Source organism: Seriola aureovittata, chromosome 2, assembly GCF_021018895.1.
Source record: "Seriola aureovittata isolate HTS-2021-v1 ecotype China chromosome 2, ASM2101889v1, whole genome shotgun sequence".
Classification (NCBI taxonomy): Eukaryota; Metazoa; Chordata; class Actinopteri; order Carangiformes; family Carangidae; genus Seriola; species Seriola aureovittata.
In genome coordinates, this window is record NC_079365.1 from 25,973,791 (window position 1) to 25,987,771 (window position 13,981).

The window sequence follows — 13,981 nt, forward strand, 5'->3', positions numbered from 1 at the left end:
TCCCCTCAATATGTGCTCTTATCACGTATTACATACCAACAGAATGTAAGTTCAGTTATTGTTGTAAATTATATTATTCTGAGAAAACAGCATGAATTTCTTGATTTCTGAGGAACAAGCACAAGACAAACAACAGCAGAGAATAGGAGTGGAATGGGATTAGGGGTGGACATTTTTAGAAAGGGAAGACATTTTTTTACATATGAAAGCATTTTTATAAGTTAATGATATTCTAGAAAGTGAGGACAATTTTTGGAAATTCAGAACATTTATAATTAAAGTGAGGTTATTTAAAAAGAATAAAAAAATACCCATATAGACGATAGTTTCTGAGATTGAACTTTTATTACCTACCTTACCTCCCCCATAGCAAATTGACTCCGCACTGGACCCGTCCTGGAGGTATCATGGGTAGACTCCGGATCTGAGTCCACTTGCACGGTGGGACGGCTCCAGAACGGATGGGGATTACGGATCCAGGCCACATCCGTATCCGCTCATGAAGCAGTGCATTCGGCCCGGATCCGATTTGGACCCGTTCATGAAGTGGTTAATTCGGTCCAGACCCGTTCTTATTCAAAATGGCTCATCTGGCTAAAACTAGCTGCAGTGATATATAAATCTGGCTGACCAACACCTGGATTGGACTATAAAAGTTTGAATACTAAACCAGTCTGCCTTTATTAATATTAATAAAACATTACTCATTGAAGAATATCTAAACCTTTAAGCCACCAGCAATTCTACAGTTAGATGCTTTCTCTGTAAAGCAGTAGAAGAAGGAAAATTGGGTTTGTATTGTAGTTATTTAATTCAGCTTCGTTATGGGTGTAAGAGTTATCAGAACATTTCATACTGTTGTGCTGTAAGTCCCTCACACTATTATCCAAAGATGGAGTCTGCTAGTAACAATGAAATCCTCTATAAAATCTTCTTGGGTAGGGATGCTGACAGTGGCACGCTTCCTTGAGCTTCCTCTATCTGCTGCCAGGTTGAACCCCCTTATAGCGTCCTTCAGGATGTCTTCATCAGTGGCGGCACGGGAGACATGACTCCTTCTCACGGCATCTATAATCACACAAGCACACAAGCTTTTAAACACAAAGCCTGCTGTCTGACATTTAAACAGGAGTTTTTTTACTTAAACAATAAATATTAAGCCACAGCCAGAAGCTGGTTATCTTAGCTTAGCATAAAGACTGGAAACAGATGGAAACAGCTAGCCTGACTGTTCAAATGTATCAAAATCCACACCTGCACCTCTACAGCTCACCAATCAACACTTTAATCTGTTTAATCTGGACAAAAGATGTCAGAAATGTATGAGCATACTGTGTGTGGCAGAATAGTCTAACACCTACTAAAACACCTGAGAACAGCAGCATGAAATTGCTGTACATATTTCTGTCCAGAACGGAGCCTAGCATTACAGTCCCCCCTGTACAGCAGAAACTGCCTTAATTCAGTGGCCTTCCAACGGTCCAGTTCCCTCAGCGGTCCAGTTCCCTCAGCGGTCCAGTTCCCTCAGCGGTCTGGGCTTTCAGGCAAACATTCTGTCTGCTGTATTTGCAGATACTCTGAAATTTCAAGGACCTCTGAGCCAGATGTGTAGATTCGCCTAACAACACCCAAACAAACTATATGCATATAATCTAGAGTGAATTGTGAAACCATGCCAACAACCACTGCCATGAAATGGATGTGGCCCCTCATAATGATGACTCGCATCAACCATGTTTTCAAATGATTCGTCTGTCCTTAGAGCATAGTCTGTACATGGGTATGTCATGTGTCTGTTAATGTATTTTCCAGGCTGTGCACATTTATCACAACCATGCTAGGGATTGTGGTTCCACAAAATCCTCAGATATGTTTGCATCTACTTCCATGCCTCCTTCCTCCTCATTAAACAATACTCCAGTTGCAATGTCTGAACATGTCAGATTATCTGTACCATTTAGACTTTCATCAAAAAACTCTCCACTGATATCTCCAAGGTCTCTCTCTGTTGTCATTTAAAAGTCAGTAAAGTTTGTGCAGTCATCACTATGTTGTTGAAGTCGTTTATCCACATCTACACGGGTCCTCTGTCTTAAGGTGGAGCTGGACATAGTCTTTCTATTCATTATATCTAAAATAAATATTTCAGCAACACAGATTGCAACCAGTGATGAAGCAAATAAGCAGGTGAACAGGCAATGAGATAACATAACATTTTCGCTTCTGATAATATTTTGTCATGGTTTGTAATAGTATAAAGATGTATTATTACAAGTACAAAACCTGCTCAAGATCTTTGAATAGCCCTAAATAACAATGTTATAGACTGTCCATCACACCACCTTCCCTAAATTAGTGAGCAATGATCAATTAGCAAGTGTTTAGCTACAGCTCGTGATTGAGATCAAACTGATATTAATTCCTTGCATAAGTTTTACATTTTTATAAGATATCTCAACACCTCTAATTTCACTCTCTTTGATGGTAGAAATGAGTTAGGAAGCTTATGCTTCTGATAGAGTAGTACTAACTGAAAAAGTGGAAGAGAGCGCATGCAAATAAATAAAAAGGAAGGGTTCGTGTTCAACAAAAAATATTACCATAGGCTGAAAATGAGAAAATAACAAAAAAATGCGCAAAACAGTTAAACAAAAATGAAAGACCTGAAACACTTGCAAAGCCATAATCATTATGCACATTTAAAAAAAAAAAAGTTTTCACTACCAGGTGCTTCAACTAAGTACAGCACACTTAAATGATCAGTGTGAGCACAAATGGCAGCAAATTTAAGTCCACTCACTAATTCTTCTGCACCTACTGCATCAAATATCAACTACTCTTTCTTTCTTTGCAAATAGCACTGTATTTCCAAGACCAAATGTATATTTTGTAATACTGAAGGCCAGGAATACACAATACATGGGCATGAGTGACAGAAGCGAGTTACAAAAAAGCGTCACTTCTGTTTTCCTCTGACTGCCATTCAAATTCAGGAGCTGATTTCCAAAGGGAGGTGGCTCGAACACCTGTGTCTAGCTGGAAGACACAGCTGACGCAGAACTGGGTGTGATTTTGACTCGGTGAGCCTCTTAAACGACTGCTATTTGTGAAAAAACTGTAACTCCTATCAGAACCATGAGTGGACCATGACCAGCACAAGACCTTTGTGCACTGCACATCTGACTTTGGTGTTTCTAGAACCAAAAATGTGGACACAGGAGCGAGCTACAAAAAAGAGTCACTTCTGCTTTTTTCTGTAAGCTCCTGATTTTGTATTGTAGTCAGTGGCAGAGGTGGAGGGTACTCCCATCACTTTGAGGCTCATGTCCAAATTCTTCAGTCTCTGTGCTAAGGTAGACATTTTCTATGAAACAGCATGAATTAGTCTACTATCGAAGAAGCTGTGATGTGTGAAGACTGAACTATGTGGCTGTGATGACGAGTTAAACAGATTTTTTTCAGAGGAGTTCTTCAGCTTCTCCCACTCTAGCGATGATGTCATCCACTCTAGCGATGATGTCATCCACTCTAGCTCTGAACATTCCGTGCAATACACACCCATTATAAAGCCAGAAACGGCCCAAAAATGACACACAACATAAACTGGGATTTTGTGTAAACCGTAATAGTTGTCAAAATACATATTTAACCCAAAAGAGTCTCAAGTCTTCTGACCCGTTAAACGTTTCAACCATTTTTCTACGTTGAAGTATGACGCAGCAGTAGAGCTCAAAAGTTGATCGTTTCGAAGACGTCTCCCCATCCATTCTCTATGCGAATTTTTTCACCTTTTATCGACATTTACGTTGCCATGGTTACTCGAATCGAAAAAAGTCATAGCTCACCATTCCCGATCGAGCCGCACGCGTATATATATATATATATATATATATATATATACACATACAATATATTGTCTGGGTGTTCTCAAAGCTGCGGGACTAGTTCAGTTGCCTTCAATGATATTGCATTGCAGGCACATAATTCAAATATAAAGATTTGAAGAACAATAGTGTAACATTCACACTAATAAAGATTTGAATAACAATAAGTATGCAGATAAGTGTGCCTTCAACGCTATTGAGTTGCAGGCACATAATAAAGAATATGGGCCTGGTTGTGAAGTTTGTATACTTGACAAATTCAAACTCCTAAATTCTTCAGATTCTTTACCATAAGTTGTTGTCTATTAACAGAGTAAGAACAATGAAGACAGAGAGCTCAAACAGGACAGAGCAGAGGGACTGCTGGTGTTTGTCTCCCTCTGGCGGCTGGAAGCTGCTCTGCTTCACATGTCACTCAGTCCCGTTGAATCACACTGGTGACAGAGACACACACTGACTGTGATCAATAATCACAAAACCACTTCTTTATTGTCATCAGCCGATATGACATCGACATGTATCTGATGTAGATGAATTAACTCATCACGTCACTGTAGAGTCTGAGTAACAGGTTTTGAGGCAGTTCCTCACTGTTTGGAAGTCCGAATCAGGAATTCTCCAGGGATTCATCACCAAAGTGTGTGTGTGTGTGTGTGTGTGTGTGTGTGTGTGTGTGCGCGTGCATTATTGGTTGATTGTGTGTGTGTTGCATCATGCTGACACTCTGCAGATCCCAATGACTTGCATGTACACATACACACACACACACACACACACATGTTGGTCTTTCTATAGCTGTGAGGACACAGCATTCCCTACTCCCTTACCCAAACCTTAAGCATCACAACTAAATGATTAACCTCAAGCCTAAGACCATCTCTCTCTCTCTCTCTCTCTCTCTCTGTCTCTCTCTCTCTCTCTCTCACACATACACACATACACACACACACACACACACACACACAACCACTGACAGGAAGCAGAGACTGGTTTCATTACAGAAACACAGTAAAAAAAAAAAAGAAGAAAAAAAGAAAGAAGTTAATTAAAGGTTATTCATCAATAATTCAGAACTTCCTCTGACACTGCTGAATCTCCTCAGTTTACATGAAACTTCATTTAAAACTGGCTATACACCAACCAGCCACACTATATGACACATACTACAGTATATATAAGTAATATAAGTAATCAGATAACTAAAATGCAAAACTGTTTATCATAGCTAGAAAATTCCTGAAGAAATGTTGAATGCGCCTGCTGCTTGGTGTGTATCCACCACACACTTTCAATCTCTACAGCGGACGGCACTTTGAGTTTCATTCATGTTGTAGAGACTTATCCAAGCTCTGACCTTTGAGGACAGGCCAAAGTGACCTCACAAAGATGGTTTCCGACCTAAATTTGTCCCAGCAACCATAGCAAGACTTGTATACACACATGTACATGCCCTAACAGAAGCTAATCTGCAATAAAGCTACCGTGATTTCTCCTGCTAGAAGAGAACAACATGGTCAACAGTATAAAATGCCCTGACTTAATCAGTCTAATTAGCCAATCACAGTCAGTTGTGTGAAAGTTTGGGCAGCAACTGCACTTGTGTGTGTCTGTCAATGTGCCTGCGTGTGAATCGTTGTGTGTGGCAGAAGAGCTGTCTACCATAGAGCCTTCAAAAAGCTTGTGTTACCAGATTGAGACACTTATACAGTTAATATCTATAAAGTGGAGATGGTGTTTGTGTGTCTGTCAATGTATGTGTGCGCCTGGTGATAGGAACTGCCAAAGCTTGACCTTCAAACAACTGTGGGAGCTTTGGACAGCCCTCTCTGCACTGAGGGGGGATTTCCTCAAAAACCGTAAAAGATATCAGAATGAGCCCAAAACTGGATGATACAGGAGACAAATCTCTACATTTTTAATATAATAATGATCAATGAAGGTTTGAAATTGTGGGATTTAAAAGAGTTTTTTTTTTTTTTTTCAGAAAATTTTCAGGGATGGCAGTTAGAGTGCGTGTGATGTGCAATACACACCCATTATAAAATCTGAAATTAAAATGATACAAAACATAAACTGCGATTTTGTCTCAAATCTTGTGACCCACTTAACGTTTCAACCATTTTTCTACGTTGAAATATGACGCAGCAGTAGAGCTCCAAAAGAGGGGTGGGTCTCCCCATTCATTCTCTATGGGAATTTTGTTTTGCCCTTTATGGCCATTTACGTCACCGTGGTTACTCAAATCGCTAAGAAACGTCATATCCTGATCGAACTGCACGTATTGATACATACATAGTCTGGGTTTTCTCAAAGCTGCGGGACTAGTTACGAACCAAAATGAAACGGAAGATGATTAAGTCTAAGGTGTGAGTCTATAAGTGTGCAGACAGTAAAACATGGCTTCAGTGCTGTTGTATCTCAGCCACATAACTAGATGGAAACAAAAAAATGTCTGATTTCCTTTAAGTTTTTCGCATAAATGTTAAAAGCTTAAATGTGGACATGGACATGAAGACTGCTGCTCTTAATGCAACTGTTATAGATATGACATCATGGCAGTATGAGGTCAACACACATGCACGTACACACACACACACACACACACACAAACACAGTAACAAGTCAACACCCTGTAACTCTTCTGCAATCAGAGGCTGACTTCATCCTTCAACCAGCCTCAGTGTGAGTGTGAGTGTGAGTGTGTGTGTGTGTGTGTGTGTGTGGGGGTGTGTGTGTGTGTGTGTGTGTGTGTGTGTGTGTGTGTGTGTACGCACGTGTTGTGTGTGTGTTGGTCAGCATTGCGTGTTGATTGCACCTCGTTACGGCAGAAAGCAGCCGGATAGTGATGGAGGGAGTGTGTGTTTGTTTGTTTTGTTTGTTTCAGTCGGAGATGGGTGAGAGTGTGTATGTATGTGTGTGTGTGTGTGTGTGTGTGTGTGTGTGTGTGTGTGTGTGTGTGTGTGTGTGTGTGTGTGTGTATGTGTGTGTGTTGTGTGTGTGTATGTGTGTGTGTATGTATGTGTGTATGTTGTGTGTTGTGTAGGGTATTGCCTCAAGTTGCATTTGATGGTTGCACAGGAGAGCAATGAAACCATGGACACACACGCACACATTAAAAAAACAATTAATATTTGATGTTTTGTCTATATTTACATTGTTTAGATTTTTACTCATAGTTTTGATTTTTCTCGTTTATTACATTTTGACACTTCAAACATTTTATTTATCATTTATTTTTTATACTAAAACTTAAAGCTGTTTTTCTTTTATTTAAATTACTTGAACATTAGGAAGTCAGAGAGTCGATCAACAGAATATTAATCTGCAAACTTTCTCTGGTTTCAGCTCCTTAAATGTGAGGATTTGTATGTGTCATTAGAAACTGAATTAGAATCATTTACTGTACATTTGAACTTTAATTGAACTTGAATAACTGCAATAAAAAACTGAATTTGAATATCATAATTTGAATTTGTATTGTTAACTTGAATAATTTGAAACTGAACTTTTTAGTTCGGAAATGAACTTCAGACTGAATTTACTCAAACTGAATTCATTTGATCTCAAAGTGTATTTGATCATCTTTGAAAATCTGTCTGTGTACTTCCACATTTCATTGTGTAAGAGAAATTCCTGTTATAATCATGTGTTTATGGTGTGTCATATATTCACTTGATATTACACAGCTGAAGTTGTTGTGAAACTAAATAAAAAGAAACTCGCAGAGGAGTTCAGCCTGGAGGGAGTTGATACTTCCCTCCTGTACGTGTGATCTGAGAGTGTTGAAAATATTCACCTGTGTAAAACCAGGATGTGTGTCTGCAGGAGGATGTCTGAGATGCTGTAACGTACAAGGACAAAGGAAGAACAATGAAGTCTTGAGCCAAAAGAAAGTGATAAACAAGGTTAAATTGACAGTGAACAGTATTTAACTCCAAATGACCAACTCTATATTTACACCGCCACCTTCATGACGCGTGTCGCAAACACAGGAGTCTTTTCCATCTCTGCCATCCACCCCATCTCATATGAACACAACACAAGTCGGCAGATCTTTAACAACCAGGCAGTCTGGTTTAATAAATTCTCAACAGAGAATTATGAAGTAGAGCGTTCATCACAATCATGAAAGTAAACATCAAGTCTCACCCTCTGCTGTTATGTGCAGTGTTTCATTTTGGTAAATGAGGGAGAGATTTAAGGGTCTCATGGGAGGAAAGAGCCGGAGTCTTAATCAGCTGCTGATGCAACGTACCTGGGGAGAAACTGATGAAGACGATCCTCCGAGGGCAGTTTGCTTCATTCTTTGTTTGATTCACAAATCCTCAACCACATGAAGAAAACATCATGCTGGTTTGAAACCACAGGAGGCCTACGAGCCTGAGCAACCGCCATCACCACCGGCTTTGTAGGACGACGACGTGAGTCCAGTCCGTCAGATAAAGGTGAGTCACACCTGAAAATTCAAATCATGGAAACAGAGCATACTCCTGAGAGGGAGACAGGAGCATCCTCAAGTTAATCTGAGCTCTCAGGTGGGTGTATTTTCACTTCCTGACGTCAGTGGTTAAAAAGCAACAATGTACATTTATTGAAGTACTGTTTTGATGTACTTGTACTTAACTTGATTATTTACATGTTACCCAGTCCTTGTTTCTTCCAGTACATTTCAGAATAAAACTTAAATGTAAGATTGCCTTGACTACATTTATCTCTTTTCAAATTGAAATAATCAGTGTAAGTATGGTGTTCCTAATAAAGTGCTCAGTGAGTGTATAAAGTAGCTAAAACTATCTCCACCTAAACTTCAACAGTAAAATGCTGCTTCCATTAATCAATACCATAACACTAGAACATTTTAATGTGGAACATACATTTTTGTACTTTTTTTGCACATTTTGCTGATAATACTTCTGTACTTTTACTGAAGTAGGATGTTGAACACACCTTCACTTGTTATGGAGCATATTTAGGTTTTTGCTACTTTTACTTAAATAAATGTTTAAATACTTCCTGCTCCTTCCAGAATTAGTGTGACGTTTGACTCTGAGAACTACGACAACTCATACCTGAGATAAATCTGTAATCTCTTCTTTCTGATTAACGGTGTATTTGAAGTACACACAAAAACAAATATATCATTATAATAATACTATTTCCAGATTCAGGACTCTATAACAAATTCCAGTTCTTTCTTGAATAGACAAAGTGAAGAGGTCAAAGGTCAGACCCCGATACACACACTCTCTCCCTCATACACGCACACACATGCAAGCACAGACACACACACAGTCATGTCATATTGGATGGAGTCGTCATGCCAACAGCAGACATTACTGCTGGTTTCATCACAGAGACAATCCCAGGCTGGCCTCAGCGTGTGTGTTTATAGAGAGATCTACCCCCTTCATACACACACACACACACACACACATACACACACACACACACACACACACACACACACACACACACACACACACACACACACACACACACACACACACACACACACACACACACACACACACACACACAGAGGTCACCAGGGATGATGTAAAACTGAGACAAGAAGACACTTAAATACTGTATGCGTATGTGTGTGTGTGTGTGTGTGTGTGTGTGTGTACGTGTGTGTGTGTGTGTGTGTGTGTGTGGTGGGGGATTACAGAGGAGCCTGAACTGAAGAGGCTGCAACAAGATCTGGTTTCATGAGATGAGAGCGCCAGACAAACTAACAAAACTAGAATGATTATAATAACTAATGGGAACGTAATTGACTTTTTGAGGCTGTTTAATCCTCTAAAATTGTTATTTGTAGAACTGTGACCATCAATACATTTGCTGATTGACAGAAAATAAATTGTCAAGTATTTTGATCACTGATGAATAGTTATTTTTTTTCATTAAGACTGAAAGTGAATTGAATATTTGGGGTTTTGTACTGTTGCACAAAACAAACGTATAACGTTTAGCATGTTCACCGTCTTAGCGTAGCATGTTACACTTTGTTCATATGGTTACTGTAGACACACACACACGCTTGCACACGTACACCACTACAGTGTAAAGGCAGCATACGCAGACTCATCCAACACACTGAAAATGCAAGATGGTGACCTCACTAAGGCGAGAGAAGACCTCCTTTGTTTGTTGTATTTGGCTGAACGACGAGAAAAAGACAAAGGAAATGGTTTGTGCAGAATACAGTACACGAGGCAAGTGTCCGGTTTGCTTTTCAAACACAGTCTGTGAGGTCACAGATTTTATGGAGATGGGCAGTTGACAAAATTTACATGATGCTGACCGTCATGCTGACGTGGCAGCCGTGCTGACACTTTGGCCGTTCTGACATTTTCTACTTGAGGGTCAACAACACAAGGTCCATTTAATAGCTGTTTTACAGCTTTTGGTCACAAGACATGATCTTCAGCAGAAGATAGAGTTGTAGATGTTTAAGTCTCGGTTCTTCTGAAGCGCAGAGTCTTTAAACTGTTCAGAAAGATGTAAATTTAATCGTCTAAACTTTCCATGATGAAGCTGAAGTGATGTGATGGAAACAACCAGAACAGCTTCTTTTTTTAATGTTTTTAATGCCTTTTATTTTGTTATGGTCTTTTATCTATTTTGTTGCTTTTATTATTAAATCTCGATTGTTTATGTTCCTTAGTCTCCAGTTGTTGTACTGATTATATTCGTACTTGTTATTTGTCTTATCATCGGCTCGTCAGTCGTCTGTGGAGAACTTTGAGTTGCACTAAGAGCTGCTATGTTGGCAGCTCTGTCTTTGAAGTAGATGTTTTACTTTATTTTATTTATTTTTCATAAACCAAGATTCCATCTCAGTAAAAAGAATATGATAATAACATCCCCTCTTTATTGTTTGGAACCTCACAGAATATTTTACAGAAAATGTAAACACAAAGCAAGTGAGTGTAGATATATAACTGTCCTCTAATGCACATCACACCTCATGTCCTCACATCCTCTCTTGGCCTCTTTCCTCACCTGGCATAAGTTTTCCATAGAGGCCATAAACAAGTTTAACAGTTTGTGCTTTATAATTTTTCTTTATTCTATTTTTTCACATTTACTGTAGGTAGAGCAGGATGTAGTGAATTGCAATGTAATGTACAGTCCTTCTGTGTTATGTTTGGCTTTGAATGTAAATTTTGGTTGTGGCTGAATATGAGAAGAAGAAACCACTTTGATGAAAGATGTGGTCACTGAACGAGTTTCACAGAAGGTGTGTAGTCCACACAGACTGCTGCTGTGCTGATTGTGTGTGAAAACAACTGTTTAAAACTGTAATACTGCTCTTATGGTTGGGTACAAGCAGGTGAGCACAGCTCAGCTACATGCAAGTACATCTATTTATTTAAAGGCATCCAGTAGGATTAGTTTACTGCTGTATTGTAACCAAGAGAAAATATTGTGAATAAAATCCACTGTTGTCTGATTTAATCTGCACTTAACAAAGACCACCGGTTGCAATGGCTCAGGCGAGGAATACGCTCAAGGATATTTTATCATGTAACCACCCTGAGGCTTTAGCTGTTTCCTAAAGCTCCCACTGTTAGCCAGATTTTAAACTCAGCGTGAGCCATCCACCCCCACCACCCGAGGCTCCATAGATCAGGATGCCCTGAAGCAAAACACAGTGTGAGAGAGAGAGAGAGAGCGAGAGAGAGACCACCGGGACAAAGCTAAGAGACCAGACAGCAGGTCTACACACAGGAAGCGGATTTAAAGCTGTCACACACACACACACACACACACACACACACACACACACACACACACACACACACACACAGTCACATTGAAGCCCGGCTCAGGCGGAGATCAAAACCTGCAGCACAGGTGTTAAACAGGTGATAATCCTGAGAATGAGGACAGTGTGGGTTATTTACGTGTGTGCGTGTGTTGTGGGTTCTCAGTCTGTGTGTGTTCATGTTCTTCTTGTGGCAGGCCGTAGTTGAGTCAGACACTTGGCCTCTGATTTCATCACATCGGTTATGAAAGAGACAGTAAAATTAAACACATACACATATACATGCGCGCGTGCACACACACACACACACTGCTCCTCTGTTTCTTCAATATTTCATCATGTGGCATAAAAAACACGCTAACCATGTGGAGATAACCTGCTGTCTGTGTGTGCGTGCGTGCGTGTGTGTGTGTGTAACCAGGTCAGACAGGATCTTAACCTGTTGTTTGGAATCTGTCCAATCAGAGCAGAGCTGGCTACACACACACACACACATGTACAGGAAATCTACATAATGAAGATTTCCTGTAGAGCAGCAGGTGCCTTGTCTGTTTCCTGCAGGGATTAATCACATGTCCGTACGAACATGGAGCGAGCTGTTGTGTGTAATCGTTCCTTCTGTTCATACTGGCTGTCAAATGATCCCTCTGAACAAAACCGCACTGTAAAAGATGAAGGACAAAATCCACAACCCTCCTTTTGTGTTTGGATTAGTTAAACAAACCTTTCAAATTCTCTCTGTTGCGTCTCATTTGCCTCATTTCATCTCCTTGGTCCTCAGGTCACTCGGATATTCATCAGACATCATCTTTTATTTCCACTTTTGACCTGTATGACAGACAATATTACAGTCAGGTAGAGAGGGAGAGAATTGTTTTATATAATATATAATAAACAAATTTAATTATTTATCACTGTCATTTCCATTAAGTCACATGAGACTGTGGGTCAGGTAGAAGATCCAAGACAAGAGGCGATGAAGGAGTGAAAACAGTCCCAATTAGGAGTTTATGCTTTTTTTCTTTCACTGTAGCAAATGCAAGTTTAATTTACAGTAATGTTGTGCTATATCAGGTTTTGAATGTAAATATAACTGTTTTTACAGTGGTATGCAAAACGTGCAAAATGTAGTGTAAATACACAGACGTTTGGCGTTGGCTGACTTTGAGGGAGAGAACAGTTCATGAACTTTGAAATATATGGTGATTAAATGTATTTTGAGTCAAAGCAATGAAAACCGATCCACAATTTTGTCCACATTGACTGCTGTTGTGGTGAATGTATGAAGAGTTTTGAAAAAGTTATGAGAAATGAGTTTCCATTGTAAAATGAAAAAAGAAAAAAGTAGGACTATGGGTTGGCAGTAGACTCCAATGTGTTGTGTCAAAGTTCATTTCCCCTTAAATTAACCAGTTACCTTGGCCTACGCCTGAGCTTTGGAATCTCATCTCCACTGTCGAAGGATTCTCTCAAATAAAAACAACCCTGTTTTCTGTCTTTATAATCCCTGTGCAACCTACTTGAAAACTATTTTTGTCCAGTAAATGTATGATCAGCTCCTCAGGAAACAGACAGACAGCTCTGACAACAGATGTCACCAGCCTTGTTCAAAATCTGCTTCTATTACACCAATAAAACTAGTTTGAGAGATCCAAGCTGCAACATTTGGAAGTCTGCATAATAAATATAGTGAACGTAGCAAAAAGTTTGCGATACTGGGTTTTGAATCCTGCTCAGTCTGTCAGTGCATAATTTAATAATCAATAAGCAGTGTCAGGCAGCTGTCTAACACTGTATATCGTCCTTCCTGTTTTGTTACCAGACATATACTCACTGTCTCAAAGAGAAGATTCATCTGTGGCTGATGTAACAGCTTATGAACAGTATTTGTAAGGTTTGCTCTCCTCTTTCCTTTTGTTAGCGACGCACTCGTACACAAATCTCATCAAACAGAAAAAAATACAGAAAACTTCGCTGATACAAACTGAACTTTCTGCAAAAAATAAAATACAATCTTTTAGAAAACTGTGACTCATTGTGAGTCTCACTTTGCTCACACAAATCATTTTAGGTTTCACATATTATAGTGAACTCAGCTCAGTTTCACACATTATAGGATCAAATCTGAAACCAAACGTAATTTTCCCATGAGGACGAACAGAGAAACAAACTTTACTTCGTCAAAAAAAAAAAAAAAAAAAAGCGAACTGTATCTGCAAAACTATGTTCTGTGTTTCACCACGAGATAGTGATGCAACCGATGTTATTCACACACAATAAACACCGGCCTGCTTCTGTTATCGAAACTACTGTTGACTGAAAG

At 39.5% G+C, this 13,981-nt stretch overlaps 1 long non-coding RNA gene across 1 annotated transcript; it reads right to left on the reverse strand.

Moving 5' to 3' along the window:
• Positions 1 to 803: 803 nt before the first annotated feature.
• LOC130187853 (uncharacterized) lies at positions 804 to 12,491 on the reverse strand. The gene is made up of 4 exons (XR_008830519.1): positions 12,383 to 12,491; positions 8,140 to 8,340; positions 7,681 to 7,725; positions 804 to 1,068 (listed from the first exon to the last, which is right to left on the reverse strand). It is a non-coding gene; the product is annotated as an uncharacterized LOC130187853 (long non-coding RNA).
• Positions 12,492 to 13,981: the final 1,490 nt, after the last annotated feature.